The sequence below is a fragment of the Molossus molossus genome, unplaced genomic scaffold (assembly GCF_014108415.1).
Source record: "Molossus molossus isolate mMolMol1 unplaced genomic scaffold, mMolMol1.p scaffold_m16_p_1, whole genome shotgun sequence".
In the NCBI taxonomy this organism is placed as follows: Eukaryota; Metazoa; Chordata; class Mammalia; order Chiroptera; family Molossidae; genus Molossus; species Molossus molossus.
The window spans coordinates 206,373,979-206,401,080 of NW_023425344.1; the positions used below are offsets into that span (position 1 = coordinate 206,373,979).

Consider the following 27,102-nt stretch of genomic DNA (forward strand, 5'->3'; position numbering starts at 1 on the left):
CCTGGGGTGGCGGCCTCCATCCATGGGAGATCAGCCTTCCAAGCTCCTCTCCACCTAGCTCAGCCACCCCACCTGCAGTCAGACTGCTCCAGGGCCCTGCCCAGAGCAGGGGCAGCCTCCCCATCCAGGTTCTTCCTCTAAGAATCTAACGGTGACAGTGAACTTCTATTTTCTCTGCACAAGTGTAAGGAAGCTCTTTTCCTGTGGGTTCAGAGAACTACTCAGAGCTACCAGAAGTCAGTTTTTCTTATTGGAAGCACCTTAAGAATGTAGATTTATAAGACTTGGCAAAATGCGTCTTAAGAACTCAAATCCACTTGAAGAGGAGGTGGAAGGGACTCTGGCATCCCATAGATGTGCTCACTCTGGAGAAAGGGTACTGATCCGCAGCTGTTCTCCCTCCGCCACCCTGTATAGCACCTCCAGGAAGACATCCCGCTCCCCACTTAGACAGCCCAGCTCTGCCAGAGGGCATCCCTGTAACAGAGAGAAAGAAAAGATGCCCAGCTCCACCGATGCACAGTGTATACTGTGTCATCAGAGGAGAATTCTACTGCAGCCCTTCCTTGACTGTGCTCTTTCTGTTTCTAAGCCACTTCCTGTTTCCATTTCTAGGTCCTGAGCCAAGCTTGCAGTTGCTGTGATTCACTCACCCAGGAGGCTCTGCTGTTATCTCCCCTCAGAGACCACTGCTGCCTCTCAGGGAGGAATTAGAGGGTGCAACTTGGAAGCATAAAGTCTTGGTTCGTTCTTAGGAAAACACACAAACTGTCCTATGCTATTCAGAATGTTACATGCCTAAGCCCAGGAGCTTGGCATGCCTGGAAAATCTGTGACTTTGCTTGGTTTGCATTTTCTGTGCAGTGACAACCAGGTCCTCAGTTCCCTCTCAGCGGGTGAACAAGTACACTTTTTTAAAAGACTTTTTGCTAAAGATCTCACTGGGAAACTTGCTTTGCCCCGGGGCCAGGCCTACCAGACCACCATCAGGCAACAGCTAGTAGTCCCAGAGGAAGATGTGAATAAAAAGCCATTTGAAAGCGCTATCTTCTAGAAAGTAAATTTCAAAACAGGGAGGAAACCACAGCTCAGACGTGAGCCAGTGTTCAGCAACCTGGGTTCACTTGAAGGCAGATAAGCATAGGCTTTGCACAATTCTACTGCCTTCCCTTTATGATTTCTAAGCAGTTTACTCACGGGGTAGGATTATTCCAGTGGAACAGTGAGTACTAAGGACAAGGCCCTGGATGATCTGGTCAAGGTCAATGTGCCAAGTCAGCATCAGGCTGCTATTTTTGTATCCCAATTTCATTCTCTGACTTTTCTTCCTGTGAAAATGTACTGTAAGCGGGAGCACACCTGAGATGGCACAGAAAATGCAGAGCTGCAATCTTTTCCCTTGTCCCCGAATGAGCCATGCATTCAGAATGATGCTGGGTCTAGAGCCTGGGGCAGGGTCCCTGCAAGGGCCACCCAATTTGCGGACAAATGCACATCTTATTCTACAGCAGGAGAGGGAGAGGGAAAAACAGGCCAAGAAAGGCCAAGAAATCCAGGTCAGCCTAGGAAATAGGACTGCTATCCTGAAAGCAGTCTGGAATGCAGAGTCCTGGCTTTCTAGAGGCTCTCTAGGTCCTGATTGCAATGAGATTATCTCCAAAGAGAAAAACTGGTACTCTGAGTCTAATTGTGCAGAGAAGTAACAATGCTACATGCAGATCTATAGAAAACAGAACTAAAAAATGTCATCCTCTTATATAGAGGGTGGAGGGAAATAGGAATTCTCATATCCTCATGGTGGGAATGGAAACTGGAAAAACTTGGTTGGTGGCAACTTGGTAATGTATGCTTAAGGCAGAGACAATGCTCTATGTTCATCAAACTCTGTTTTTTCTCCTGGACACATAGAAAGACTACATTTCCCAGCCTCCTTTGCAGTTAGGAGTGGTCATGTGACTGAGTTCTGGCTAACTAAAGGTAGAGAGAAGTGATGTGAGTTACTTCCAAGTCTGGCTCTAAAACCACCTGTGCAATTCTCCGTCCTCTCCTCTCTGTTTCTCTCTCTCCCTGTGCCTTTCAGCTGAAATCAGCGGAACCAGTGGAGAACTCCAAGGCCCTGGCGATTGGGGAACAAATCCTTGTTCCAGACAACTACGCAGAGCACCCTCCACCCCCACCAGATGACCTACACTGAACTGTAATATAAGAGAGAAGTAAATTTTTATTGTGTTAAGACACTGAGATTTGGGGATGTTTATTACAATGTTTAGCCTATCCTGACTGATATAGTATCAAAATCCTCATAAATGCCCATAAGGTTTGACCTAGCAATTACATTCTTTGGAACATATCCTAAGGAAATAATTAATATTAGTTACTACAGTATTGCTTATAATAGCAAAAAAAAAAAAAAAAAAAGGAAATATTAACCTCCAATAATAGAAGATTCATTATATAAATAATGATACAGCTTTGCAAATAAATATTAGATACTTAATACCATTGAAATGTATTTATTGTTGTGAAAAACAGTCATGCTATAGTGTAATAAGAAAAAGAGCAAGGAACAAAACAACATGGAAGGTATGACCCCATGATCACTGACACGTGTGTGTATATAATAAAATTCTGGTAATATGTCAAAATAACAGTGATTATTTCTGGTAATAGGTTACGAATGGCTTTCTTTTTGTTTTGTTTTAACTGTCTCTTTTCTGCAGTTTTATGCTTTTTCTACAATAAACATATATTTCTCCAGTTAAAACAATGTTTTTTAAAGTAGCCTACTAGAGATGGATGGCTCTCCTTTGAACTTGGAGCATGGCTTTGCTCTCTCTGTGTGTAAGTGTAATGTATGCAAAGAAAACCCACATCTTTTGGTTCTTTTTTTATTTTTAATCCTCACCTGAAGATATTTTTTCATTTATCTTCAGATAGAGCGGGAGAGAGAGAGAGAGAGAAACATCAATGTGAGAGAGACACATCGATTGGTTGCAACCAGGACCGGGGACCGAACCACAACCAAGGTATGTGCCCTTGACCAGAATTGAACCTGTGACTCTTTGGTCCGAGAGCCGATGCTCAAAGCACTGAGTCCAACCGGCCAGGGCAACCCAGGTCCCTTGGATGCTCTACTGGTCATGGGCTAAAACTCCACCATTCACCCTGGCCGGTTTGGCTCAGCGATTGAGCATCAGCCTGTGGACCAGAGAGTCCCGGGTTTGATTCCTGCTAGGGGCATGTACCACACACACAAAAACAAAAACATAAAAAAACAAATCTAAAATTATTTTAAAATAAATAAAAAATAAAACCCCACCATTCATAAGGTTGAACATCTGTTGATCTTGTCTACTAAGAGTAGCTCTCAAGCCCTTCACATAGCTTTGGGGTTCAATTCCATTGACAAACTGCTCTGGCTTTAAGGAAGTGCCTTTTTATCACAATGTTTTTCAGGATTTCCTCCAAGAGTTGATGTGCCTCAGAACTCTCTCCTTTTGGGTCTTAATGTGGATCATTTTAGAAAACTGTAGCCACAGATCTCCCTTCTCCTAAGACGAGCTGGGCGATGTACACCATACCCACGATGCAGAAAGCAGGGCAGGAAATGACACTCTAACTACAGGTCTTTATTCAGAAACCCAGCAGCCTCACCACAGAACACACTCAGCCCTGAAGCCTTGGGTCTTATGCAATCTTTCCAACTGAACTTTGAACAAAAAGTAAATCTACAGGTTTTTGTTTTGACTTTCCAACCATATGATCATGCCAGAATTAAGCTGTAACTCCAATTTTTTTTTTTCCTGCTGAATTACTCCCTGCTCTTTTCAACAGACCCTCACACAGAGAAAATAAGCCACTGAGGTTTCCTGTTGAGGGCAGGTTCTTTGGGTTCTGTAAGGGGACCATATATTAACACAACCCAAGTATAAATTTTGTGTGTAGTAGGACAAAGCTGTTTTCATTGAATTCAATATCTTTTGGGCAAACCAAATGTCCCCAAACTGAAGACATGTAAGAAAGGAATGATTTATTTCTAACAGTAGATTCTGATATGTTGCATCAGAAAAAAGGCCTTCCCTGGAGCAAATGAAGGCCAAAGCTTGAGGACCTGAGAGTTCCCACAAGAAAACCTTAGCAATCCTTTTCATTCTTCTCCATGACTCAAATTCTACCTGCTCTTCAAGGTCCAAAGAAAGTACTCACAAAGGCCTCTGTGGGCAGGGCAGCGCACAGCAATGTTTCACCTATTTCCAAATCCCTTCCCAGTAAAGAGGTTGCATCATGTAATATATAACCTGAGTGCTGTAGGTTCTGAGTGAACTCCTGGGCCAGCGCAGTCAGATTCACATCCGTGTCCGGCTTAGGATTTCTCAGGAAGGGATGTGTGTGTGTGTGTGTGGGGGGGGGGGGGGGTTTGAGGGGTCCCTTCCCACTCAGGGTTTCATCCACCCCTTGAAGATTCCTCTTTCTACAAGTATAGAGAACCTAACAGAGAGTAGTAGTTAAAAACATGGGTGTTGGAGGTAGTGTTATGTGATCCTGAGCAAGTGACTTGTTTTCTCTGTGTCTGGTTCCTCATTTGTAAAATGATCTTAATAGTTGTGAGAATTAAATGAGAGAATTTATATAATGCACTTCAAATTCAAAACACGATGTTTTTTTTTAAAAAAAACATTTTTTTAGAGAGAGAGGAAAGGAGAGAGAGAGAAACATCAATCGGCTGCCTCCTACATGCCTCCTACTAAGGATTGAGCCTGCAACCTGGGCATGTTCCCTGACTGGGAATTGAACCAGGAACTTTCAGTCCATGGGATGATGCTCAATCTACTGAGCCACACAGGCCAGGCATGTTTTCATTTTTTAAAATGGCCGCCAAATTCTTTGACACACCTCCCATGCAGAGGTGGCACTCTATGTTCCCTCTCAAATCTGGTCTCTGAAACTGCCTGAACAATAGAATGTAGCTAAGAGATGCCAAACCAGTTTCTGGCCTCAAGCCTTCAGTAACTGGTAGTGCCACATCCTGCCTCACTCTTGGAACCCAGACACCATACTGTGAGGGAGCTGGCCACAGGGAGAGGTATGTTGTGGCGGAAAGCCCCAGCCAAGGTAAAAAAAGCCAACATAAAGCAGTGAAGCTTTTGCAATGACTCCAGCTACAACCCCCGTTGGACTGTAACCACGAAAACTGGGGATCAAAAACCCTGAGCAAGAACGACTTAGTTGATCCCAGTCAACCTCCAGAACCATGAACGATCAAGGATTAAATAATTGGCCCTGATGTGGCTCAATTGGTTGGGCATTGCCCCATGTATCAAAAGATTGCCAGTTTGATTCCTAGTCAGGGCACATGCCTGGGTTTTGGGCTTGATCCCTGGTCAGTGTTTGTGCGGGATGCAGCCGATCGATGTTTCTCTCTCATATCAATGTTTCTCTCTCTCTCTCTCTCTCAAAAAAAAAAAAGAGTAAATGGTTGTAGTTGTTTTAAGTCACTAAGTTTTCCAGTGATCTGCTACTCAGCAAAAATATCTGAAGTCTTTACTTGTTGCTTTAAGGAGGCCTCACATTGGTCCATGAGCGATCATAGCCCTCACTTGCTACTCCTCCTTTGGCAGGGGGACACTCGGTCATGCTGCTTCTTCCTCCCCAGCTTTGTACAGTCAGGTGTGCCCTTCCCCTCCCCTCATCCGGAGATTCCTGTAGGTTTCTGAATCCAACTGTGATGCTGATTCATTTTCTCGAGACCCAGAGGAAATGTCTTAGCTCCCATATTAATCAGTGCATTCAAAGAATATGACAGCTTCTTACCATTGTGTGCTGCCTTCTTCTGTTCACTACACTTTCCCGCTGTTAGAGCTTGTTTTTCTAAAAAGAATGTAAGTTTCTTAAGGGCAGGCACTTTGTTTGCATTTTTTTTTTCCAGCAAATTTTAATTTTTTGAGAAAAAAGTGATCATAGCTATTTGGAACCAGTTAAGGGTCTGAGTCCATGATGATACTCAAAAGGGACAAATAGTCAAAAGTCTGCTAGAGTAAAATTACACTGCCTGGTATGAGTCTATTGGTGCCCACATTCTCAATTTTTAAAAAGTGTATAAATTGAGCCCAAAACCCAGGCATGTGCCCTGACTAGAAATCGAACTGGCAGTCTTTTGATACATGGGGCAATGCCCAACCGAGCCACATCAGGGCCAATTATTTTATCCTTTATCATTCTATGATTACCTGGCTGAAGACGGTTCATATAAAATGAAAAGTCCTGGTGTTCAGAAGGTAAAATTTCTTTGATTGTTCCAATGTTGTCTTCTTACTGGGAATTCAAGTAGTTACTATATTCTGCCCAAGATGTAAGCAATATTTTACCTGCTGAGTTGATAACTGCAAAAATCTTGACACTTAGGTCTGGCCCTGGAAACGTCAGACCTGAAGCATATTCGGTGGCTGGGTCAGGGCTGGGGTGATGGTGCTCCTGGGGAGCATCATGCATTCTGCACAGTGGCTCCTCCGTCCACGAGCCTCCATCTGGAAGCAAGTTCCATGACGTCTCCTGCTCTGTGGAACCATCTCCATGAGTTTCCCTATCAGTTGTCAACCAGGAAGCTTAACATGCTCCATGACTACTGACTTCTGTTGGGCAATCACACCTGTCCACCCCTGGGAGCACCTCCACTGTCCCCACCTCCGGTTAGTGTTGTCTTCTCTGTGCTCCCACAGCTTTTGGTGCTTATTTATTTGTTTTCAATATTTTTTTTCTTCATTGATTTTAGAGAAAGAGGAAGGGAGAGGGAGAAAGAGAGATGGAAACATCGATGAGAGAGAACATTGATTGGCCGTCTCCTGCATGCCCCCTACTGGAAATTTGGCCCACAACCTGGGCATGTGCCCTGACTGGGAATCAAACCAGTGACTTCTTGGTGCATGGGTCGACGCTCAACCACTGAGCAACACCAGCCGGGCTTGGTGCTTGCTTATTTATTTATTTATTTATTTATTTATTTATTTATTTATTTCCTCACCCGAGGACATTTTTGCACTTATCTTCAGATAGATTGGGAGGGAGAAAGAGAGAGAGAGAGAAACATCGATGTGAGAGAGACACATCAACTGGTTGCCACCCACAAAACCCCAACCGGGGCCGGGGACAAACTGCAACCAAAGTACATGCCCTTAGAGGGAACCAAACCTGGGACTCTCTGGTCCGCAGGCCCACGCTCTAACCGCTGAGCCAAACTGGCCGGGCTAGGTGCTTATTTTTATCCCATCCCTTACCTCTGCCTTTCTGTGTACATATCTCTGTCCGTGTACATATCTCTCTCTAATGCACTGAGCTTCTCGAGGGCCTTGACAGCCAGTGTTTTTCCCTTCCTGCTCCCTGATAGTAGCAGGATCCCTCTTAATAAAGTTTTAAATGAATAAGTGAGTAAATGAATTAATGGGTGAATGTACTTTCCATTATTTCCTTTCAACCAACAGACTACTTGGTTTTTCCCAAACGTGCTCTGTGTTTCCCTGTCTCCGAGGGGACTGGGTGTTATGTGTTTCTGGAATCCTTCCCAGTGCACAAGTAGTGTAGCAGCAAGGTTGGCTGCATAATTTGCAGGATCTCGTGAAAAATGAAAATGTAAGACCCCTAGTTAAAAAAGTATTAAGAATTTCAAAATGGTAACAGCTGAGCACGACACCACGTGTGGGGACCCTTTGATGACCAGGCCCTGTGTAACTGCACAGGCCACATATCCAGGAAGCTGGCCTGTGGAGCAGCTACCTGTTGTTGGCATCAGCCCTGCATGCCACGCCCCTCCTCCTGGTAATTGTAGTGTGTCTTTGGGGAACCACCCTTTCCTGTCTATGTGGCTTGGACGGGATGATGTCCCACTTGGATGGGACTGCCTACCCCAAGAGTGAGCATGTGATCCTGGTCTGACCAATGAGAGACAGCCTCCTCCTTGTCACAGTGGTTCAGGGATGGGCAAGTGACCCAAGCACAACCAGTGAGAACCATCCTTCAGAAAAGTGTTCTTTTTGCTGGTGCCACGAAGTTGACAGGAGATAAGCCTAGAGGTTTGGGGAGTCACCAACTGGGGAAATCCTTCCTAAGATATAGCTGATATTGAAAAACCAGAGCTGAGAAGATGGAGCAGTGTAGGGGAGAGATTCTTGCCAACATTTAAGCAACTGATTGAGCTGCCCCTCCAAACTTTTTAAAAATTTGTATAAACCAATACATGTCCTTCTTGGCCTAAGCCAGCTTCACTTGGGTTTCAGTCCCTTGTAATCAAAACAGACCTGACGAATGAGTGGGAACTTAATACATACCTTTCAGTCTGAATAACAGACCAGAAGGGCTTGAAGGAATCCATTGTTATAGCTCTATTACCTGTCCTTTGCTTGGTTCCATTTGACTTGAGAATCAGGGCAAGAAACAGAATAGCCCAGAGAGACTGAGTGGGTTATTAAGATGGGAATTTAATAGTATGTGAAGGACCTAGCTCTTCTTCATGCTCATTTTGTGCATAGAGGGAGACGAAACGAGGAGTGTGGGCTGGAAGGGGTCTTTGTTTTGGAGATTTGAAAACAAAGTTTTTATGTTAAACATGTTTTACTTTGATAATATGAAAGAATAGTGGTAAAGCGTATTGTTTTAAAGGATTTGAAAAGATGTTGCTCAGGCCAGTTTACCTTTCTGCAGACCTTTAGGGTACCAGTCCCACATGGTCGGACCAGTCGTGCCAACCATTCCTCTAAAGCCACGCTCCGCAGAGTCCGGAAGCAGGTGGGCCCTGCGCCTCCACCCCAGGCCTCAGCCTGCCTGCTCCTCCCCTCTCTGCTCAGAGCTGCAGTGTCAAGGCCAGCAGGGCAGGGGGGTGTTTACTGACCGGGCCTAACCACACCCCACCTGCACCTTTTCGCCAGTTTCATTTGGAATCCTGGGAAACGGTCTCAGATTGCTGACTCTACTGTCAACAAAAAACATTATTTATCTTCTGGATGTGTTGGCAGGAAAACCAAAATTTTACATCTCCAGGCCAGCCAAAATCTCGAGGCCAGTCAACTTCCCTCATGATCTCATCAGTCCTCCCTCACTGCTGCTCAGAGTGAAAGCCTCCTCTGTGCTCGGCTCGGCTCAGCCCGGCACCCCTCTCTGCGCCCCACCCCAAACTTGTCGCCCACTGCAGCCTCCCTGACAACCCCTTCCTTAGGGGCGGCCTCCTCTGCTCCACTGTAGCCATCTCCCCATCCTGTTCTGTCAGACTCTTCACTGAATACTTTAGGCCTTCACTGAAACTAGATCTTTCCCGGCATACCTACCACCTTCCTCCACGGGCCTCTCTCAGTTCTCAAGTGGAAACTTCCAGTGCCTCTCCCCACCGCTATCATCCTGGCAAAGTTTCATTTTCTAATGGGTATCTCAGACAACATCCTAGCGTCCAGTTCATTTACCAACTCAACCTCAGTAACCTTTATATTCTCCCCACTTAGCCGTGTTCCTATCCTGTATATTCTCAAAACTTAGAACTGAAATGTTAAACTCCAATATCTCTACACTTGTTTAAACACACACACACACACACACACACCCCCCTCCAATATCTCACTTTCTAACTTCAATTCCCTGGTTTCCAGCATTTACACTGTCAAACATCAGCATTGTTGCTTTATTGATACTTCCAGTCAACGGTTAACTCCATTTTCCCCAAATTCACATATTTAGCAAATTCCTACTGAGTCTATGTCTGTGCCAGGGATGGCCAGGCAAAGTTCTCGAAGCTTCATTCTAGTGGACGGATGTGTCAGATACCTGCTGCTATTTAACAAAACACCAAAACTTTTACTTCAAACAAAAAGACTGATTATGTCTCACGGCTGTCTGTCAGGAATTGGGCCAGGGCTAGGTTAGGCAGCTCCTCTGCCGCTCCGGTGTCAGCTGCGCTCACTCACTCACCGACGTTCAGCCCTCACTCGGTGTGCCCCTCCACATGGAAGCATGGGCTTCCTCACAGCACGGTGGTCCCAGGGCAGTCAGACTTGTCACATGGCAGCCAGCTTCCAAGAGTAAAAGCAGAAGCTGCCAAGCCTCTTAAAAGTTAAGCCCAGAACTGGCACCGAATCCTTTCTGCTGAATTCTGTCAGTCAAAGCTGGTAATAAGAAGACATAGGCCAGTCCAGATTCAGTGGAAGGAGAAACAGATGCCACCCTGTGATTGGTGAGCCAGCATGTGTGTACAGTGAGAGAAGGCACTGATGGCGGCTATTTTTGGAGACCATCAACTACAGAAGAGGGAGACAATAAATATATGGACAAATAAACAGAAAAATACCAGATAGTAATAAAAGCTGCTCAGAGAATTGAAACAAAGTTTTGATAGAGAACCACTCAGTAGCTCTTGTCAATTGAGGGGACTGTCAAAGAAAATCTCTCTGAGAAAGCTGTATTTCTTTTCTTTTCTTTCTTTCTTTCTTTTTTTCTGTGGTATGTGCCCCTAGCTGGAGCCGAACCTGGGACTCTGGTCCGCAGGCCGACGCCCAACTGCTGAGCCAAACTGGCCAGGGCTGCATTTAAATTACAACGTGAAAGGCAAGAAGTGACAGCTATATAAGCATCCAGGCAGAAGGAAGAGTTAGCAAAAAGCTCTAATTGAAAATGAGCTGGGCATGTGTAAGGAACAGAAAGAAGGACCAATGTTAGGAGTATGGTCAACGACAGAGAGGACAGCTGGAAACGAGGTCAGACAACAGGAAGGACCGGATCAAGTGCACCGTGGTAAGGACGCTGGATTTTACTCCAAGAGCAGTCAGTGAAAAGCCTTTGAAGGGTTTTAAACGAAGGAGGGACATAATACAACTTACATTCTGAAATGGTCACACCGGCTGCCTTGTGGGGAACAGGCTGTGAAGTAAAGAAGCAGGACTGGTGAGGGGCTACTGTGGGAGCCTGGACCAAGGAGATGGAGGCTTGTTTGGCTGCTGGCTGTGGCGAGGAGAAGGATGAAGACATGTTTGGGGGTTGGGCAAGCAGAAAGTGTCGAGAATTGAGTCTGCTCTGTCTTGGTTCAAGCCCCCTTCATGCCTGGGTGGTCACTGCAAATTCCTCCTGCCTGCTCCTCACCAGTGCCCCACACCCATCTGTCCTTAAATGTCACCTTAGACTTTTCAAGATTACAGTCATGAGTCACCTTAACAACAGGGATACATTCTCAGAAATGCATTGTTAGGTGATTTCATTGTCACGTGAACATCATAGAGTGAGTGCACTTACACAAACCTAGGTGACACAGCCCACTACACACTTAGGCTGCATGGGATAGCCTATTGCTCCCAGGCTGCAAACCTGTACAGCATATGACTATACTGAGCACTGTAGACAACTGTAACGTGACGGTGTTTATGTATCTAAACACATATAATCAATCAGCCCTCGCAGGTTTGGCTCAGCGGTTAGAGCGTTGGCCCATGGACCAATAAGTTGCAGGTTCGATTCTGGTCAAGGGCATATACCTTGGTTGTGGTTTGTCCCAGGCCCTAGTTGGGAAGGAGGCAACAGTTGATGTGTCTCTCACATCAATGTTTCTCTCTCTTCCTCTCTCTCCCTCCCTTCTACTCTATCTGATGATAAATAGAAAAATATCCTCGGGTAAGGATTAAAACAAAATAAACACATGTAATCACAGAAAGTTACAGTAAAAATACCATATAAGTCCGGCAGTGTGGCTCAGTGGATTGGGCATCATCCAATGGATGGAGACCTGGTTCAATTCCCGGTCAGGGCACGTGCCCGGGTTACAGGCTCAATCCCCAGTGGAGGGTGTGCAGGAGGAAGCCAGTCGATGTTTCCCTTTCACATCAATGTTTCTGTCTCTCTCTCCCTTCCTCTCTCTCTAAAAAGAAATCAATAAAAATATTTTTAAAAATAGCATATAAAAGAATAAAAATGATATACCTGTATAGAGCACTCACCATGAATGGAGTGTGCAGGACTGGAAGTTGCTCTGCGTGAGTCAGTGAGTGAGTGGTGAGAGACTGTGGAGGCCCAGGACACTGCTGTAGAATTTATAAACACTGTACACATAGGCTACACTAAATTTATAAAACAACGTGATATTAAATCAAGCACAAGAAAAAAATAATGCAATCAAAAGACGAAGTAAACATGAAATGTATGAGCCTACTGCCAGCATAACAGGGCATACAGTTTTTCAGAAAGATGACACTCTAAAAGAGTGAGAAAAGTATAGTATAGTAAAGGCATATTCAAATAACATAGTCATTTATTATAATTTTCAAGTATTATAGACTGTACAGAATTGTATGTGCTGTATTTTATATGACTGAAAATGCAGTCGGTTTGTTTATACCAGCATCACCACAGACACACGAGTAATGTGTTACACTGTGACATTACCAGGTCTACGACATTACTAGGCAATAGGAATTTTTTTTCAGCTCTATTATAATCTTATGGGACCACCATAGTGTATGCGGTCCTGTTATGCAGCACAAGACTATATTTTAAATTTTGTTTCTTTGCATACAATGAGGCCCTTGATGATAGGCTCTGCCCACCTCCCTCTCCCCCACTTAGGTTCATTTCTAGTTCCTGTCCCAGTAGGCCATTTGCTCCAGCCATTTCTAATTATTCAATTTTCTTTGACCATGTCCTGGTTCATAATTCCATTCCTGTCAGGTGCTGTTTCTTCTTTCTAAAATGTTTTTTCTCTCCCACCTCCATTTGTCATACAACCAACTTCTAGTCCTCCTTCAAAATCTAATAGGTGTCACCTCTTCCACTAAGCCTTCCCTGAAACCTCAGTTTTATTTAGATTTCTGTGCAATCAACATGCGGCACCATAGACAAGCAATTCCTTGTCTTTCTCTTCCAGCTGACTGTGGGTACCTTAAGGACTGGAACCTAGCACACTGCTCCATACGTGAAGAAAGCGAGAAATTTAAGAGAGCTGATGCTATCACACTTGGCATGATTTACCCTTGGAGTGTGAAAATGTGTAGAAGGTCAAATTACAGCATTAAGATGGATTTGATAGGTAGGTCCCTTTACCACATTCCTCCCTTCTCCCAGGCTGATTCTAGGAGGCTAGCCTCATCATTTCACAGGCCTTGCAAGGCTCCAAGGAGGAGAATTTATTTCCCTCTGTGCTTAAGATTCTCCAGGAAGGGTCTGGCCTCTGCACACGCAAAGTACCAACATCATTGCTGATAGAAATCAGGAAAATCTGAAAAGCCTATTTCAGCCAACTTGAAGTTCACTTGTGATGTTTAAAGGTAGACTATAAGCTTTTTTTGGAGGCCCAGGCTGCGGTAGAAATTTTTTTCTGCCTCTTCCATCCCCGAACAGACCGTCCTGCTCACTGCCCAACACCTGACGAGTTCCTCACGGATGGGAAGAGCGCCGGCCTGGCAGCCTGTCTCACAAGCGGCTCTGCCGTGGCTGGTGATGGCACCCTGGCAGGTCCCTGCGCCTCTCTGAGCATCAGGTTCTTGGTCTGTAAGAGGGGATGGTAATACTGCCTGGTCACCTCACTCCTCCCTGCTGGTGCGTCTAACGAGCCGTCACTACGCCTGGGTGTGGTGCGCATGCGCCCAGTGCACACCTTTGCAGGCGCACGCGCGCAGGCGCACACCCAGCCACAGCCACGCTGTGCGGTTCGTCAGCCCAAACAGAACCCCGCAAAGCCTCCGTCTTAATGTCCTCTGCCCATGCTGCCATAATGCCGCGAATGACCTGGCTGATGCTCTGAAGGCCCATCAACAACACCAAAAAAGTGGGACACAGGCCCAGTTCTTAACAGGCTGTGCTCCACAGCCATCATTCGTTTTTAACGGTGACGATGAAGCAGGGTTACGTTGCGAATTTTAAATCATCGCTTGATCACAAAGGTGGGGAGATATTTGTGAATTTCACGAACACAGTGAAAAAGTGTGGGTGAAACAAGTGTGGAGCTCCTGATACGACGTGCGACTCAAAGATCTAGAAAAACGGCAGAACAATCTGCTCCCATCCTGCCTGTTTGGTTTCATTGTACTGATTGATGACCTTCGCTGGCATCATGGATGAACACACTCAGGAGAAGAAATCCTGGGATTCTTTTCTAGGGATGTAACACGTACATACAAATTGTCTCAATGGAAGAGAGAGAGGGCGAGAGAACCAATCCCAGGTCAGCTGCCTGCCAGCTGCTACTCTGAATCTCAGCCAGGGCACTGGACAGGGAGGAACTCAATCCCTTGGTATCCACATGAGTTTCTAAACTGGATATTGTCCTTTGGGGGCAGGCTAGGCATCTGGTACATGTGGAAGTTATCACTGTGGAGTGTTCCAGAGACATTAGCATGCACAAAGGGGCACTGGCCATCCAGGGAGCTCCACCCAGCAGAAGGCTGGGCTTACTGGGCTTACTTTAGCAGAAGAGTGTGGGAACTGCAGGCCCTGGAGCCAGAGTGTTTGTGGAGGACATTATGGTATCTTTCTGCTGAGTGGAGGACTAGCAGGTATCATAAATTGGTATAGGGCCAGAATACACAGGGTTTTTGTTTTTTTCCCCCTCACCTGAAGACATTTTTGGGTTTATATTCAGATAGAGCAGGAGGGAGAGAAGGAGGACGAGAGAGAGAGAAACATTGATGTGAGAGAGACACATCAACTGGTTGCCACCCACACGACCCTAACCGGGGCTGGGGACAAACTGTAACCGAGGTACGTGCCCCTAACGGGAACCGAACCCAGCACTCTCTGGTCTGCAGGCTGATGCTCCAACCACTGACCCAAACTGGCCAGGGCAGAATACACAGGTTTTTATCTTTGGAATGGTTAGAACTCTTAGGCAGAAATGAGATTTTGAAACCGAATTATTCCTCCCCAACCATGTTATTAATAACAATTTATGACACACCTACTATGTGCCACACATAGTATTTGGCACTTGGTTTATGTTGTTTTAGTTAACACACTGTCTTCACAAAATTGGAAAGGAGGCCAAGGAGCTGGTGTGATTTTTAGAACCTAAAGTAGAACCTGCAGTTCTGACTCCCAACTCCATGTCCTCCCAACTCTATTGACCTTTCCCAAAGCGTTCTCAGTGAGTGCCAGTCAGGAGGGACCTTCTGTGGGCAAATTAATTTAGGAATGTCTGCATATTTGTGTCCATTTGGTTTCAGGACGCTATTAGCTGAAAAACACAGAACACCCCATGGCCTGAACAATGAAGAAATAAACCCAAATTGCTAATGCAACAGTTCAACAACATCGGGAATTGAGATCAGCTGCTTTGGATGATCTTGACTTTTCCCTCATGATTCTGCAGCAGTTCCAAGCTTGTGTCTCCATGTGATAATGTCCAAAGACAGGAAGAGGCAAATATTCATCTTGTGTTTTGTTTCAAGAGAGAGGAAAACCTTTCTAGGAGTCCCCAAGCCTGATTTTTTTACATCCCATTGGGCAGGGCTGCAGTACATGTCCATACCAAAAGCAATCACTGTCAGGGAAGATGGCTTAGACCAACCAACACGCCTCTCGGGCGCTGGGGAAGGAGCCCATGAAACACACAGTATCAGAGTCAAACAGAATCCAGACTATCTGAGCAAAGATGTGGAGTAGAGAATGGTATTGAGTAGAAAATCAACAGTCTTCAATGCTCTGAAGATTCACTTTGCACTTAAATGAGCCTATTTAAGGCTCTAGTTTAGTTTCTTTACTGACGCATTTAACTTCTTCCAAACCCAATGCTTCTCAAACTTCCTTTTTCTTGGAGTTATTAACTTTTTGCAGGCACATTGAGAGATGTTCCCCACCACGCTGTTTGCCCTCAGTTAAGCGACAGTCCTGAGAACCCCAGAGCACACGCTGGAGAACAATGAGAACAGCTCAATAAAAGAGTTTTTCTTGGTCCAATTAACAGGAAATAAAGGCAGGGGTTTTCTTTCTTCTTCAGACTCCTTTTCTTTCTGACCATTCTAAATTAATAGGTTTAAGATGCTGCTTTTAATCGAATTACTTTTTACTTAAACTTGCCACCAGGGAGGGAGAAAATGACAGCTTTCAGTATTGATTCAAGAGGGACCGATGTTTAGGTCAAACCAGGACTGCATTTCCTCCCATTCTGCATGTGCATCAGCAGCAGGAGAGCCTGTAAGAATACTCTCCAACTCATTACTTCCCTGTGGCCTCTTCTAAGAAGCCAACAGTCTCCAGAAGCCTGGACAGCTGGTGGTCAGCTCTCACAAAGCACTGGGCTCTGCAAACCTCTCCCTTTCTCTCTTCCTCCTTAATCTGCTCTTCCCACTCCACCCCCTACTTCTCCTCTGTGCCTCTTCCCTTGTAAGAAACTTCTTACTGGTTTACAAAAAGGAGACCTTGAGGTTTCTTTGACATGGCTATTTGAACGGAAATAGAACACCTACTGTAGCCCTCTGCTGAGGAAGCCAGCCAAGCGCCCAGGTCCCCTTGCAGGTCCTCAGAACCTACGGAGCAGAGGAAGGGTCTGGGCACGCAGGAAGGCTACACTTAGCATTTCAGATAACCAAGGTTGAGGTTGATTGCCCAGATATAACCACTGTTCTCTCCTATTCATCCCTGAGTCCTGCTGAGGGCCGGCCTTTGTTCCCATTCTTGCAAGTGGGCTTTAAGAGGCATTCTGCCTCACATGGGAGGGAAGAACAGCACCCTTGGCTTTCGCTGTTTTCCTCAGTCACGTTGTCCTGCGAGCTGATGAGCTGAGTCCTCTGGGCTAGTGTTTGGTGGAAAAAAACTAGGTGGGTGAAGTACAGCTTGCTAGGGTGACAGAGAAGAGCTCAGCTCACTCGACTTTCTTTGTCCAGACGTGAGAACAATTCAACCAGCAAGTACCATTTGCAACACTGAGTTCCCTGGATCCTGGGTTGTAGGCAGGTTTGGGATGGACCTTGCGCAGGCTTAGCTCTTGATCTTGTAGTCTTCCTCTCCACTCCGCAGTATGTATCTTCCTTCTCCCTGGACTCTCGCTTCCTTGATCTCTGCATCTCCCATTACTTTACCCTATGCCCCCCAAATATTGACTGAGTATTTCCGCTCTTTCATGGCCCAACCCATTTCTCCACCACAGCTACTATGACCTTAAAATCAATTCTCTGCTTAAACTCTTTGGTGGTTTCCCACTGGCAGAGAACGAAATAAAAGACCTTTATAATGACCCACAGATCCCGGCATTTTCTAGCCCCCAGCACTCTCCTGCTTCCTGCTGCTCACTGTGATCTGTCATGCTGGCTCCCTGTCAGTTTGAGCAGGGCCAGCTTCCGGGCCTGTGACCAGTGTATCCGAAAGGGAAACCCTGGGCTTAGGGTTTAATGCTCTGGAGTCTTCATCTTGAATTTCTTAATAATTAATTTTAAATCTGTGTTTTGCAAGTGAAGTCTGACGGCACAATGAAGCATGCCATTTGCCCTCGGCTTGGAGCCTCAGCTAACCCATGGTCCTGCCTCATGCCTCCTCCCTGCTTCTGAGGGCCCAGGGCCCATCTGACCTCCCCCTTTCAACCCTTTCCACCTCCTGCCTATGACCACTGCCACCCTCTGCCAGCAACCGTGACCAGGTACATTGGCAGGGGGAGGCCTACATTCTGCAGTCACCCTTCACCTGGCAGGGGGCTGGGCAGGGTGTAGGTAGGGTGGGAGTCAGGCACCTGGTGTGAACTCTCAGGACTGGGCAGGGCAGTAGCCATCTCTGTCAGGGCTGGCAGCCCCACTGGGCTCATAGCTGGTGACAACAGTGATCTCTCACCCAGTATGGGTGCAACTATCAAGCAATCCTTTGAGGGTCTTTCATCGGCTGTGAGTGAGGGTGGTGAGCCCCTGGAAAGGAGGAATTGACTTCCCACCCCTGGCCAAGGGCCTGCATTTTCATTTGCACTGGGCTTAGCAAATTATTTAGCCAGCCCCAGTCCTGAGATTCTCTGCCCAGACTGCTCTTTCTATGGCTGTTTCTCCTTCTTCAAGTCTCAGCTCACAGATCACCTCCTCAGATCGCCCTGGTCTGCTCCTCCTGTCCAAAGTCAGTCAAACCTGTTATCTTCCTATCATTTACCACCATTTGTAATAATGTATTTGCTTTATTACTAGTTCTTTGTTTGTCTGAAATAGTAAGCTCCACAGGGCAGGTTGCTTGTCTGCCTTGTTCACAGTTACATCCACATCCCTTAGCACAATCTTTATGACAATGTCTTGCATGTAGTATATATTTCAACAGATATTTGTTGAATGAATAAACAAATTTATTTCAGATGCTGAATGGTGAATATTTAGAACAAGCATGGCCAAAAAATACCGTATGGTGGGTCCACAGTGTTTATTTTATTCTCCACACTTTCCTGTATGCTTAAAATCATGATATTTCAAGGAGGTAGGTTTTAGGAAGAAAACTTAAAGTATTGGAGGTTTTTCATATACAAATTCCATGGGTATTATTTGCAACTTACTATTTTCCTCTCAACAAATTTTCGAGCGTCTTTCCATATCAGTCCGCCATAGGTCAATTTATCATTTAAAAATTGTACATGGTTTTCCAGCAATGACACATTCTGTTCATCTGTTCCCTTATTGCTGGACAACTAGAGTATTTAGCTGTCTTCCCAGTGTTATGAGTAATGTCTCCCTGTGTTGTGTCTGAGCACCTCTCTAAGGTACATACCGGCATGAGGGACGGCTGGGTTCGCAGGGCTTGCGCACGTCCTAATGCAGCTGAGGCTGCCTTCAAACCATCCTGTGGCACAGAAGGGACCTACTGGAAGGCAAGGGAAGCAAGGAGAGGCATGTGGGTCTGAGCCGCCTGAGGATGACCTTCAGCTCCCGACCTCAGGCTGTTGCTGCTGCCTCTCCCACCCTCTCTGAGTCCTCCGTGGATGTAGGGAAGGGCCTGGCAATTACTTATCTCAGGAGAACAAAAAACAAAAGTGAGTCCTCTTCTATATTTCTGCTCAGAGTCTCTTCTTCCTCCCTATGGGTGGGATGAGGGCAGAAAACAACTTGAGAAAAGGCATAAGAAATCCGTTGTTTTAAAACAGCAGAGAATTTCTGCGTGGTATTTTCCTGATGTTTATTTATTGAAAAACCTGACTCCAGCTCCTGTTGGTGCCACCCTAGAATCTAGCATGCATGCACTCAACGGTCTTTGTTGAGCACCTCAGGGCTGAGCCTGGGCACTGATTACCAGGTTGTCACTGTCCCTAATGCAGAAGTAGGATCCTGGAAGCTTCCTACTATGTGAGCCAGTGCCTGTTTAGTTGGTGTTATGGCCTAAATGATTGTGTTCCCCCAAATCCACACCTTAAAGCCCTAACCCCCAGTGTGATGGTATTTGGAGATGGGGAGTTTGGGAGGTAGTTAAGGTAGATGAGGACAGGAAGAGGGGGCCCGGGTCTGATGACATCAGTGCCCTTATTTTTAAAAAGACACTGGAGAGCTCTCTCACTTTCTTCCATATACAATGAGAAAGCAGACATCTGCAAGCCAGAAAAGGTGCCCAGCTCTCCGGAGGAAACCAACTGGCCATCACCTTGATATTAGACTTCTCAGCCTCCAGAACTGTGGAAAATACGTTTCCGTTGTTAAAGCCACTCAGTTTGTGGGATTTTGTTATGGCAGCCCTAGCAGACTAAGGTGCCATGGGGTGGGAGGGTCCATGGAGACTCGGGGTAGCAGCTAGTCACCAATTGCTACAGAAGTATTTCAGTATTTCAACAACAAGTACCAATACACTGTGATGTACCAGCACCATTCATGGAGTTCATGTTACAGAGGCAGACAATACATGAAATAAGCAAAATAAATAGTATGTCAACAGTGTTATGTGCTATGAAGAAAAACAAGAAACAGGGGAGGGTTAGGAATCACTGTGGAGCAGGGAGGTTGCTACTTTATGCTTCAGGAAGGAGAAAAGAGAAGGAAAATGACATGTTCCTCATCTTTTCAGGGCACTTTCCAGAAATTGCACTACACTTGAAGCCCATTGCTTAAAACTTAGTCACACAGCCACACCTTGCTGCAAGAAAAGATGGGAAATGTGGGCTTGATTCTGAGAAGCCATGTGCACAGCTACTGTGGGGAAGTGGGGGTTGATTACTGAAGGTACACAGAGTGGATACTGGGGAACAGCCAGCGACAACGGGACCACCACTAATGGGACAAACCAATATCATGTGCCTCTTAAGGTAATGCCCTGAGAAGAACCTATCTTCTCTATCGCATTCTTGTTAAAAATATATGGCAGGCCCAGCCGGTGTGGCTCAGTGATTGAGCATCGACCCATGCACCAAGAGGTCACTGGTTCGATTCCCGGTCAGGACACATGCCCAGGTTGTGGGCCCGATCCCCAGAGGGGGGCATGCAGGAGGCGGCCAATCAATGTTCTCTCTCATAGATGTTTCTCTCTCTCTCTCTCTCTCTTTCTTCCTCTCTCTCTAAAATCAATAAAGAAAAAACATTAAAAACATATATATATGCCTTGGCTGGTTTGGCTCAGCAGTTAGAGCGTCAGCCTGCGGTCCAGAGAGACCCGGGTTCAGTTCTCGCTAAGGGCACGTACCTCGGTTGCAGTTTGTCCCCGCCTCAGTTGGGGTTGTGTGGGTGGCAGCCGGTCGATGTGCCTCTCTCACATAGATGTTTCTCTCTCTCTCTCTCCCTCCCACTGTACCTGAAGTAAATGCAAAAAAAATGTTCTTGAGTGAGGATAAAACAAACAAAACAAACATATATATTTATGGCATGCTTCTAATCATGAGGAAAAATAAATCCATATTGAGGGATATGCTACAAAAATATTCACATGAAATACAAGAAAGAATGGGGGACTCTTCTGGACTATAGGGGCCTAAAGAGATGAGACAACTAAACGCAAGTTGTCACCCTTGAATGGATCTTACATTGAAAAAGGATAAAAACAACTATAGTAATATTACATAACATATCTATATTTACATTTCCCTTGAAAAAATTGAATATGGATATATGTTAGATACTATTATTATATAATTGTTAAATTTTTTGAATGATATTGTAACTATGTAGAAAAATGTTCAAGTTCTTAGGTGATACACATTGAAATATTTAGGGGAGAAGTGTTATGACCTCAGCAACTTATTTTCAAACAGTTCAGGACAAAAATGTGAGAGAGAGAGAGAGAGAATACAGATGGGACTGAATTCCTAACAACTGGTGAATCTGCATGAAGGATTTGTGGAAATTCATTGTGTTATTCTGTAAACATCTCTGTAGTTTGATTTTTTTTTTTTTAAACAAAAAGTTGGAAAAATGGTACCGAATCCTGGTGACTCTGAGGAGGAGGGATTGGAGGGAGGATAGAGCCGGGCCCAAGCGTGGCTGGATTAGGACTCCACCTCCTCAGGAAGTCTCTGCATTCACCAGAGCTCTCCCTGCAGCACGGCCTCCTTCGGTCCCCCTGCCGGCGGGCTTTGTCCAGGCAGCGGGCACGTGGCCACAGGCCTCTAGATCCCCAGCCTTCCATCTAATAACCAGAGAGGATGGAAGTGTTCAACTCTGTGCTTCAGCTTGGAAAATCCTGGGGAAGGCCTCTGGTGAGCTCAGCTTGGGTTACACACTCACCCTGGGTCAGAAAAAGGCAGGGGAAGGAAGCCCTGAGGCCAGGACCCAGTGTTGGGCTATCTGCCCCTGGCAATGGGGGGAGGTTTGGGGACTTCATCAAGGAAAAGACACTAGGAGGGAGAATCAATTACACATGGTGGGAAGGAGGAGAGGAACAGAGGGACCAGGCTGATTCAACACTTTCTAACTAGGGTTCTCAGGAGAAGGTGAGGCCATCACCTACAAGAGAATGTGAGACAAGCTTGGGGTGTTCTATTTTGAACATGGTGGATCCAGAAGCTTTGAGGGCACTAGAAGGAGGGACCTCACAGATGGTTGGAAACAGACTTCTGTAGCTCAGAAGAGCATTGGCAGTCCCGGCCACTTGATGATGGCTGGGGTGTGCCAGCTTCATCCTTTGCCCAGCAGCCTAGCAGCAAAAACCTGTCCCTGTAACTGGGCCCCTGGGTGAGAGAGGCCCTGGTTAATCAGGAGAGAGCAGGGGCTGGGAGCCATGAAAAGGCACCGCATCCGCATTTCTGTTCAATGTTCAGTATTCGTGACTCAGCAAGGGCTGCTCTTGCTGCTAGTTCAAAAGTAAGGGAGGTGCTGGGCAAATATTTGAACAGCATTTAGTTCCTAAACCTGCAGTGGCCTGAGTACCCTTGTTTTGGAACCTCCTACCTTGGTGTAGGCAGCCCTCTCGGCTTCTCCTTTAAGCCCAGAGACAGCAGGAGCCCTAGAACCCCTCAAAGCTCTCATCTGGCTTTCCAGAGTCGGCTCCCTGCCAAGAAGCGTGTCACCGGGGAAGGGGAACTATAACCAAATACCCAGGGTACTGGCACCCTCCTCCTTCCTTCCTCTCCAGAAAACAGAGGGCTCCTTCTCTTTGCTGTGATCCTTTTGCCCTTTTATTCTGTGCTCAGGTGAAGCTGAGCCTGTGGCTATCCTTGAGATCCAGAATGAGTCAGACGTGGGTTTGGATTCCAGTTTCTCCATCTACCAAATGGGAATAAAGGGCACCTTCCCCCTGGGAGTAAGTGGAAGTTAGCGAGACACTCAGGTTAGGAGCTGGGCACGGAGCCTGGTGTGTGAGACAAGTGGCCACTGCTCTGCAGGGAGCGTCTCCTTTTCTGGGGCCTCTCCCACCTCCCCTGGGGAGGTTTCCGGTCACAGAGCAGAAGAGATCGCTCTCAAATTGAAAGCCCAAGGACGCGGCAGGGAGGGAGGCTGGCGGAGGCTGGCTGGGTCTTCACTTGGGTAAGCTGCACACCTAAAATAAACCTAGGCAGAAGACTCTGGGAGTTTCCTATAATCTGCCCTGTAGATGTCCTATTTATAAAGCTGAGTCACTGCAAGCCGTTGTTTCACGCAGCAGGTGGAGACAGGCCGGAACAGGAAACAAGGCGTACACCCCAAAATGCGGGCCCCACCCACAGGCCTGGGGACACGCCTTGGGCCGGCCTGGCTTGGCTGTTCAGCTCTCAGAAGCACCTTGATAGGCTCAGGGTATTTGAGTCACTGGACCAAGCTTATGCTCTCTCACTCCACTGCTCTTTTCTTCTGGCTTCTTTGCTCCAAAATAGCCTCTTTGTTACAAATTTACAAGGAAAGTCTGGCCTCCTTGGGGCTTGCTTACAAGTGGTGCCAGGCCCATCTCCCCACCCCTGGACCCCTAAGCAGTCTGACACCTAAGTGAGATGTGAGGGCATCGGTCTGCCTTCCCGCAAGAACAGACCCACCTGGTTGTCTCTGATCATCCCAATCTCTACTAAAATAAAAGCCCATTCTCCTAGGAGAGTTTCCATACATTCAGGATCTGGATGCCTGGGGTGCAGAATTCACGAAAAGCAGCAAAAAATAAAAATAAAAAAAAAGGAGTAAAGAGGGGAGCAGAGGTCAGCAAAGAACAGCTGTACTAATGTGGCCATTAGTTCATGCAGAGCAAGCCCTTGAAGAGGGATCAGGAGAAAACACCCTCCTCACTTCCTGATTTTATAGTCACTGGGCCCTCAGCTGAAATCTGAGTCACCAATCACGGCTGTTAAACCAGGGCCTCCCTGCCCTAGTCAATACTGTGCAGGGCAGAGGGTGGCCCCATTTCGCTGTCTCTCTGGTGTTCAGACAAGTTTCTAAATCAAAGCAACCTTAATACTCAGCTACAGCTATCCATTAAACAAGGCAAACCGGCCCTGACTGCTTTGGCTCAGGAGTTAGAGTGTAGGGAGAGCACCAAAGGGTCTGGTTTAACTCCTAGTCATGGGCACATACCCAGGTTGCAGGTTCGACTGTGCGGGAGGCAACCAGTTGATGTGTCTCTCTCCCCCTCCCTCACTTCCACTCTATCTAAAAATCAATGGAAAACTATCCTCAGGTGAGGATTAATAATAATAATAACGAAAAATAATAATCAAGGCATACCAGCTGCCCAGGTAAAATATTCTCAACTCAGGCCCTCCCTCAGTAAACTTCTTGTCAGGACCAAGGGTGGAGCCCCACTTGGCTGTGCCTTGTGGACCCAGCTCTGCTTTGTGGTGGCTCTGAGGATGCAGGAGGTTCAGACTCTGAGAAGTCCCACAGCTTTGGGCATTGAGGTCGCAGATAAGCAAGGGGCGGGCCTCTGTCAGTTGGTCATTGTGGGCTGGTGGTGGGAGGGGTTGGAGGTACCTATGCCTGTCTCCCAGGAGGCTTAAGCTCCTTCCCCTGTCCCCACATTAGGTGATCATGGCCTTCTTTGGGTAATAGTGCTGGACAGTGGGTCTCTGGTCCCACTACTCTTCTGGAACTGGGAAGTATTTTACCATCTACTGTCTCTGATACTTTCCAGGCCCCAGACTAACCTTTGCCCCATCCAAGTCCCCCTGAAGAGTCTTTCCCTTTTCTCTGTCTTCCTCTCTCTCTCTCTCTCTCTCTCTCTCTCTCTCTCTCTCTTTCTCTCTCTCTTGGTGACATTCTCCTCCCCTTTCCTGTTGCCAGAGAACTTTAGGCCACCTTTTCCCCCATCACAGTGGTCAGGGGCCTGACTAGCAGGTCTCAGACTCTATGAATAGCCCAGATGTTAGCATTACTGAGGCCCAAGCCCCTCCCTATAGTAGGGGGAGGAGGAAACATTTTCTACTCCTTCCTAGTGAGTCATCTCCCTAACCTCTACCACCCACCTACCGCAGAAATTAAATGGGGGGGGAGGGGGTTGATTCTTACCACACACGCAAAAAGAATGTCAACTTACAAAAAACAGAGAGACTCAAGCAAATTACAACTAACAAGATTCAGCAAGTCTCCAGAATCAAGATCACCCTGCACAAATTTACAGCATCTCTCCCACCCAAAACAGCTACTAGAAAATATCACTAAAAAGAAGTTATTCACAATAACAATAAGAATCACAAAATATCTAGGCATTAACCAGGCATACACCAAAACGTCTATACAAAATTTAAAAATTTTAATAAAGGAAACAAAATGATCTGAATAAGTAGAGCACATTCCACGCTTTTGGACGGGATGATCTAATACAGAATGACCTACCTTGGAATGGCTCTATTAAGACGTAATTACGTCGTTAATGATTAACCTACAAATTCAGTGCAAGTCCACTCAAAATTCCACTTGGGTTTCTTTTTGAGGAACTCAATAAATAAATCACTAAGGTAACTTTAGAAAAGAATTGTAGACAAGGGAGACTTGCTCAATTAAATACACTACGAAACCACAGAAATAGCAGCATGGTACCGGCTCATAACAGTCAGGCCAGGGGGACGGAACAGAAAGGTCAGCAACATTCCCACGTGCTACGCATCCTGTACACCAAACCAGGCCTTCGCAGTGGGTTTCGTTGGGATACTCTGCTGCACTACTAACTGTAACAGGAGCGCCTAGGGGGTGACAAAAGGTGCAGCTTGAGGCCCTGTGTGACTCTAAATGAACTACATGAAAGTGGCTGTGGGGCGAGAACAGCCCGCAATGCTTCCCAGGCCCAACTCTGTGCAGTGTCCTCCCGAAGACAGCGATCCCTGAGGTGCGGGAGGTGCGAAGCCGAGGGTGGAAAACCAAGGCGGGCGGTGCAGGAAGCCACAGGGCACCTGTCCCTCCCCCGTGAACACTGGTGTGTAGCTCATGAGAAGACGGGCTCCAACTGCCGGACGAGCTGGACGGTGAGCTAAGGAGATGGATTCAGGCTGAGACCAAAAAACAAGGATGCCACAAAAGAGCCCCATTCTGTGTCCAGCAACTTTTACCCCAACTAATCCATGCAGATGTTCAGCTCGCCTACATCCTAAAAGCATTTAAAAAATACATAAATAACCTAAGAAAAATATGGCGTAACTTCCTGGTGGCCGGGCTGGGCTTCGCCAGGATCCTCCTGGAAGGGAACCGTGGGCAGAGGGCGCTGCGGAGCTGCCGGGCGCGGGCACCTGCTCGGCCACCGCCTCCCAGCTCTGCCCGCTGGGCGGCCTCCTGCTCCGCCCCGACCTCCGGAAGGACGCGTCTTCCTCGAGAACCTGGGACAGCAGATTGGGGGTTAATATCTGATGGGGACAGCATACAGAAACATTTTCAGGAAGGAAGCTGCAGCTCGTGCAGGCTGTGACTTGCCCAAGTTTACATCAATAATAAGTGGTAGAGCAGTTATTGAGAATTCTGAGTTGGATGGAAACAAAATCAGACCTGGAGCACGATTACTGGCATGTGGACTGATTTTGTGACATAGCATTGCTTTCATTTAATGTGTTAAACGAACCCAGCAGACTGCTGTAGGTTTCATGTGCTTACATCTATGCCTACATTCCAGACATAATTCAGTGGGAAAGCCCTTTCCAAAGCATATTATAAATTAAGATAACCACATTTTCCAAATGTTTTATGGTGCGTGATAGCGTTTAAAAGGAAGTAGGCAATTAACTTCAGCCCTGTTGGCATTCCAAGATACTTGCCAAGCAGCTCCAGCTTCTGGTTTTTAGATGTGCTTAGATTTATAGAGGGGAAAAAAAAAAAAAAAGCCAAACTAAAATGATCTCCTAGAAGAAAAACCCAAATTGGCTCCCATTTTAATATTTTTAAAAATGGTCCTGGCTGGTTGCTCAGTGGTTAGAGCACCGGCCTATGGACCGAAGGGTCTTGGGTTTGATTCCCAGTCAAGGGCACATATTGGATTTGCAGGTTCAATTCCTGGCCATGCAGGAGGCAACCAATTGATGTGTCTCTCTCACATCGATGTTTCTCTCTCTCTCTCTCTCTCCCCTCCCTCCCTTCCACTCTGTCTGAAAATCCATGGAAAAATATCCTCAGTTGAGAATTAAAAAAAAAAAAAGATCTCACAAAAAATATGGCATAAAAAATCAGATTTCATAAATTCTGTTTCCACTCTCTTTACCTACTATGCTCTCAGTAGAAGTAAAATTGGAAATATTTGGTGAATAGCACTTATAACTGTCACAGCCTTGAAGAGATGTGAATCTAGGAATTAAAGGCAAAGAGCTGCCCTAATACACCATAATTTTTCCCAGTGGATTTCACC

The 27,102-nt window shown here is 46.3% G+C and overlaps 1 pseudogene; it reads left to right on the top strand.

Moving 5' to 3' along the window:
- LOC118623336 overlaps positions 1-27,102 on the top strand; it is a 103,044-nt pseudogene that overhangs the window by 70,192 nt on the left and 5,750 nt on the right.